The sequence below is a fragment of the Canis lupus genome, chromosome 11 (assembly GCF_048164855.1).
Source record: "Canis lupus baileyi chromosome 11, mCanLup2.hap1, whole genome shotgun sequence".
In the NCBI taxonomy this organism is placed as follows: Eukaryota; Metazoa; Chordata; class Mammalia; order Carnivora; family Canidae; genus Canis; species Canis lupus.
Genome location: NC_132848.1, coordinates 35,915,734 through 35,922,745, shown reverse-complemented (window position 1 = coordinate 35,922,745; position 7,012 = coordinate 35,915,734). Strand labels below are relative to the sequence as shown.

Genomic DNA, 7,012 nt, shown 5'->3' with positions numbered 1-7,012 from the left:
TAAGAGCTAAGGTGACCTACACTTTAGCCTCAAGTTGACAAATTTTTTCTCTAAGGGGCCAGAGACATTACTTTTGCCTTGTGAGATATGGCACAACTGGTGTCACAACTACTCAACTCTGCTGTTGGAACACGAAAGGAGCCATAAACAAGACAGAAATGAATGAGTGTGGCTTCCTTCATTTAATCATTATTTACAAAAATAGGAAACCAGCCCAAGGGTGCAAATCGCTTGCTGATCCTGCTTTAGACATTAAAGATCTCCAGAGACCTGCCTCTCAGGAGGCTCTACATTAAGCTACACTATTTCCAATTCAAGGAACATTTTCTACTCTTTTAAGTCATTCTTTATTTTAGCTAAGTCTACAATATTACTGCCCCATATCTATATCCTTTAGAGACTGGAAAACAGACATGATAACTACCCTCCTTGCCTTCAAAATAAGAAGTGGGCTACTTGAATTCTTCTCTAACACTTTGTGGCAAACACTCCAATCATCATGGAAAAAGCTGCCAGAATGCAGAACCCTGGACTGTACCAGGCCAGGGGAGTGCTCGTGTGTCACCTGCACAAGGCCAACATGGGGACACAACAGTCAACAGCTGCTTTCCAAAACCACTGTACACAACTGGACACTCTGCCAGGTCTCTCCTGCAAATACCTTATGGAAATACTGTGTATTTTTAGACAGCTCTGATTTCAGGCTGCAAGATTCTGTTCTGCCAGTATGATCTCACTGGCGGCCTGTCACGGCCCTGAAAAGAAGTGAACTTCTGTACAGAGCACAGTCCATGAAAAATCTTCTGAGCTAGACCAACTTTAATCTTACTCATACTTAATCTATCATACACAGAGGTTCTATGAAATGTTTTGCCATCATCAGCCAATTAATCCACACCCAGTGAGGTCGGCACACACAATTATCTCTCCATCAAGGCTTGCAAAACTAGAGCTTGGGTGCAGAGTAAATATCAGTAATAGTGATCATGCAGGCAGCTGCTAACACTCAGTGAGTCTTTTCTAGGTACTTGACGGTACTGTTAAGTGGTTTTCATATATTATCATGCTCAATCTTTACAATGCTTCCATGGGGGTAAGGACTGTCCCAAGGAGACAAATGCTCAGAAGGGATAATAACTCTTTAAAATCACATCTAGTATCTGGCAAGGTAAAGACTTAATACAGATCTGCCAGACTCGAAACCTAAATGCCACATTTTTAACTCTATGCCATTTCCAACCCAAAGTGCAAAACTGTTACCTGGCTGGTCCTCAGTGGGCAGGCCTCACTGGGCCTATGTATGGGAATATAAATCCCACACCTTTCTAGCTGTGGTTCAGCAACAGAAGTAGCCTAAAATTTAGACTCTAAATGGAGTTCCACAGGTAAGTTTTTTGTGACATTCTGGAACCACTCTCTGGCTATTATCTGTGCTCATTACTGATGCCTCATAAGAATCCTTTAAAAAGATAACCCAATGGAGTATTTACTGACAGCATCTCCTATATTAAATAGAATCTCCATGGCTCCTGCCAAGGGAGAAATACCAGTGGTCAGCAAACCTAAAAGAAGAACCAAGCTTTTAGCAAAGGAATATTTATCTTGGGGTGGCACAGAATGCTCATGGAACTGTAACTATCACCCCAAACCACCCAAAGGCCCCTGCTGGTGGCACATCTATGGTGAACAGTGATGGAGAGGCTGGGCTCAGGGTCAGAGGGAATCCACTGGGGTCAAAAACCACAATGTAGGCACTTGCTCCCACCCAGCAATGTTGCCTCAAGCCCAGTCGTGGAACATCTCGGTCAAACCACGTGCTTGCCACAGAGCCAGGGTCCAGGATCCCTCGAGCTGGGTCATGCACAGGAGTGGTGAGGGGTGCCCACTGTGTTGGGGGCTGGCCATGAGGGGTGCCTCCTGAGGATGTGGAAGTTACTCTGAAGGGAACACGGGGGCCCTGAGGAGCATGGGCAGGGGAGTGACAAGATCCACCAGGAGCAGAGGAAGGATCAAGACTGGCTGTGGTGAAGAGGAATAGAGAAGGAGGCATAGCAGGAGGGTCAGGAGGCCACCTGAAGAGGTAGAGCGAGGGAGGCAAACAGTCTGAGCCCGACGCCATAAGAGAGAAGGTGATGGAGGCCTGTGAGGTATTCCTGAGGCAAGAACAGCAGCCCACAGGGAGTGAGGAAGGAGGAGCAAAATCCAAGAATGGACCACAGTGGCCCTAGCTGGGAAGCTGAGGACCCATAGGCATAGCACACAGTGGGGGTATGCTGGCACTGGCATTCAATGCAGATGTCCTGGCCCCAGTTCAGGCCTTTACTTGACACCTACGAGCCCTCAGCTCAGATGCTCAGAGCAGCCAGGCCTGGTGCGGGCCCTGGAGACAGTCTGCCCTCTGGGATGTCACAGTCCAGAGGGACAGGGAAACCGCACTCAATGCCCCAGAAGTGCTCAGGGCAACAAGTGCACACGGCCCTGGGCACTCTGGTACGCTTTGGCTGAGAAGGGAGGGAAGGAAGGGCAGGTGCCAGAGATGTAGCAGTGGCAAAGCAAAGTCCCAAGCCATGTAGAGAGCCTGGCATATTCTGGAACAGCCAAATGCGAGGCTAGAGTAGGCTGATACTCAGTTTGTGAAGCGCTTTGTGCACCTTGCTGAGGAGTTTGACCGCAATCGTCCAGGAGCCATGGAAGCGTGTGAAGATGAGGAGGGAAGGGAGGTTTTGCCGGAGGAGGGGCTGAAGCGGGGGACACCTCCCAAGGCAAGAAGACACACCAGCGGAGTGCACATTAGGTAAAAGCTGAACACTCATTCCCCACAACACCAACAGGCAAATGTCTGGAACAGAGACCCAGAGACAAGCACTAGAAATGGATTCTCAAATGGCCAGGCTGGCTGAAGGGCTCTTACCCCCGGAAGCAAATAGAGATAAAGCCAAGGAGGATTCCAGGGCAATTTTGTAGAACACCAAGACTTAAGGGGCAGGAGGCAACAGGGTGCCAAGAAAAGAGAAAGATCTAGAAGGACGGGCAGAGCACTAGGAGGAGACTAGAAGGGACCTTGTCACAAAAACCAAGGCAAAACCGCTTCAGGTCATTAAAGAATCAGAGGCTGCTCAGGGCCCGAGGGAGAAGAGGCAGTGATTTAGGCACATGGCCACCCTGCGGAAAAGGGAAGAGGGAGGCCAGGCCCAGGTGGCTTGAGACGCAGGCATCAAACGTCCAGCAAGAAAGTGAGGAGAGCAAGTATAGACTGCTGCGTCAACAGTCAGGCTCAGAGGACTAAGCTTCTACTAAACCCAAATAACAGTCCCAGTGTAATGTGCCCTCTTAACTATGGTTATTACAAGTCTCAGATGATGATTAACACCCCTCGTGCCAGGAACTGATCTTAGCACTTCACAGGTCACTCTAATAACCTTCACAACAAACCAATGAGGCGGCCACGATTACAGCCTCTGTTACCTGATAAGGAAATTCAGGCAAACAAGTTACCCTCCCAACACCACACAGCAAGTGGCCAAGCCAACACTGGAACTCAGATGTGAGTTCAGGGTTACACACTTAACCCCTCTACCTAAGTGAAAGAGCCTCACCCAGAATCATCTTTCATGCCAATCTGAAGGCCTCCAAAGGCTTCATGAAGAAAAGCTGTAGGTCCTGCATGCAAAACAAGAGCAGGAATCCAGGTCTCTGTAGTGGTTTCCAGAAACTATTCAGGCTCTCTGCTCCCTCACACCTTAAGCTACATATGTATTTCTCCTCAGTCCCTGAAATATCAACCTCAATTTGACTGGCTCTCAGGACTATTAAAATGCACAGACTAAAACAGTTATGCATAAAAACTAATTCAACTAGGGAAGTTACTTTGGGATACAAAAAGGAATTGGCTCCCACCTCTGACATAGTGTGCCCCCATTTCTATAGGGGACACATTCCCAGACACTCAGTGGATGCCTGAAATTGGGGCTAGTGCTAAACTTTATATATACTGTTTTTTCCTACATACATAACCTATGATAAAGTTTAATTTATAAATTAGGCACAGGGAGAGATTCACAATAATAACAAAATGGAAAAATTACAACAGAGTTGACCCTTGACAACATGGGTTTGAACTGTGCAGGTCAACTTACATGCGAATTTTTTTCTGTAAATACATACAGCACCATAAATGTATTTTTTCTTCCTTGTGATTTTCTTAGTAACACTTTTCCTCTAGCTTATTTTATTCTAAGAATATAGTATATCGTATATACAACATACAAAATATGTGTTAATCAACTCTTTATGTTACTGGAAGGCTCCTAGTTACGCTTTGGGGAAATTAAAAGTTGTATGAGGATTTTTCAGTTGTGGGGGTCAGTGCCCCAACTCCTGCACTGTTCAAGGGTCAATTGTATACTGTAATAAAAGCTATATGAATGTGGTCTCTTTCTCAAATACCTCATTGTGCTGAACTCACCCTCCTTGTGATGGTGTGAGGTAAGATGCCTACATGGTGAGATGAAGTGAGATGAATGAGGTAGCACCAGGCTACTCCTGAGCTTCTGATGATACGTCAGGAGGAGAAGCACCTGCTTCTAGACCACAGTTGACCACAGTAGGTAATGGAAAGATCAGAAACTGAACCCAGTTAAAGGGGGGAACTGTTGTGCTACAGGGCTGTTTGGCTGTCCTATGGTGAGGATTGTTCTATAGTGACAAGAACAACCTCTGAAAGCTCCTACTTCCTTTACCTCTGCTGCCATGCCACTTCTAGAGGCCAGTATGTCAAAAGAGTAGTGTGTAGTGGTTCAGAGTGAGAGTGCAGGCCTTGGAGTCAAAGACCTGAGTGCAAATTCTAGGTCTGCCACTGTGACTTTAGGCAAAATATATAACCTGAGTCTTAGTTTACTGATCTGCAAACACATGCTATAGCAATACCACTCCTTTCTTGTGAGAACTAAATGAGATTCTACAAAGGAGATGCTGAAAAATCACGGACTATAGCTTCAATCTAGCACTTAAATCAAATAAAATTTAAAATTTCCCCCAAACCAGCTACAATCAGCAAAAAACGCTCACAGAACTTTCTTCCAGTTTTCCTCACTCTTCCTCTTTCTAAAACTGAGGTCCAATGGCATTCGCCCTATCAGAATACAGAAATTTATCATGTGGTCTGATTCAAAGTACCTCTTATGAACATTTATCATCTATCACCAGCATAAATCTGGTTTTTAAAATATAATGCAAAAACATCTAAGTACCTGTGTTTTTAAAAATGAAATTATAAGACCCTATTAATTGAATTCAACATGTCTAGGGGCAAAATATTTAAGGAATAATGTTAAATAAATCAAGAAAACATATCTTAGGGGGAAAAAAGTTGAATGAAAACATTGATAAGTATTACTACATATACATATATATACCCACACACCCACACATACATGTGTATAAATAAATTGACCAAAGAAGAGTCAAGAAAGGTTTCTTTTTTTAATTACAAAGAAACAAAACAAGATACCTAAGCCTTGAAATAAACCTGAACACCAACTGACCCTGACGGAACCAATCTGGATGCCGCTGGCCACTGCTCGAATGTGTCGCTGAGCTTGGCAGCACTAACTGGCCCTTCCCGCCAGCTTCTGCTGCAGGAAATGCCGAGGCAGGAGGAAGGGTTTCTAGCCAGTACAGAACCCACGTGATGATCATGTGGTGTGAATTAAAAGCCGGTTTACAGACTCTTGGAATTCACGACCCACTTAATTTTGGCAAAATGTAGTTTTCTGGCTCAAAAGAAAAAAATACGCATAAGAAAGCATTTGGATATCTCCAAGTAAATGATTCTGACAGACGTGGAGAGGCAGAACAGAAGCTCTTGGGAGTAACAGAGACACTGTCCCTTAAGTTGTGGGGCTCCCAAACCTTAAACAGGAGATGATAATATTCAACTTACTGAATAGCAAGTTCAGGCCCAAGTCCAGTGGAAAAAAATTTCTATTTTCTTAAATTTTGAGTATGTAGGGAAAAATATAAAAACATACTATATAAATAAATAGGGTTTTAAAAAATCAACATAGTATGTCTCCAGTTTCTGAATGTCTTACCAAAACAAGTACAATCACACATGAGCACATGATTTGTTTGGGTTTTAAAATCAGTTCCAAGTAAGTTATATTTGCATAATATAGTACAGTTTGCAAATCAGTATCTCCAGCTTGAACTCTAGATCTGAATTTTCAACAAGCTGTCTTTCTCCACTTTTGATGTCCCACAGACATCTCAAAATCAGCCTTTCAAGAAAGAATTCAGATTGGCATCTTTGCCATTACACAGACATACATTCACACCATCCATATCTTCCTATGTGCTCCCGACTACTCACCCTGTTGTTCAAGTCAAAGACCTGGACATCATTCTTGACTTATCCTTCACATACGTGCCCTTCACATCCATTTAGTCACCAATCTGCCTCCCGAACACCTCTGAAATTCATCCACTTCTCTCCATTTCTATTGCTACTTCCAAGGCTGCCCCAAACTTCATAGCTGACAATTTGGGCTTCAGCTTTGGGCTGACCTGCTCTGCCTTGTATTAATGGGGTGGACTTGGACAAGTTACTTGTCACTGGAATCCTTAAGTCTCCTAACCTACAAAATGAGGATAATGACAACAATGCCCACCTCAGAGTTGCTGGGTAATTTAAATGAAGCGATCCATGTAAAAGTTGTGAAATCATCCCCAAAAGCTATGAAATATTCAATTAATCTCGACTGTCACAATCATCTTCTCTTTGGGTGCTACGCACAATTCCTCTGGGTGAGGCGACCTCCTCTCCTAGTGGCATTAACACTCTTAGATAAATGTTTTCTCTGTCTCCTCACCTAAACATGAGCTCTCTAATGGCAAGGACTGAGTCCTCTTCCCATATATAATATGAATGAATGACTAATAAGACAATGATAATAATGAATGATCATATATGAATGTTAAGAGCTATATAATAAGAAACGACTACACAAAATTA

At 43.9% G+C, this 7,012-nt stretch overlaps 1 protein-coding gene across 5 annotated transcripts in view; it reads right to left on the bottom strand.

Annotated features, from left to right (window-relative positions):
- APPL2 (adaptor protein, phosphotyrosine interacting with PH domain and leucine zipper 2) overlaps positions 1-7,012 on the bottom strand; it is a 50,806-nt gene that overhangs the window by 35,749 nt on the left and 8,045 nt on the right. The window lies entirely within an intron of this gene.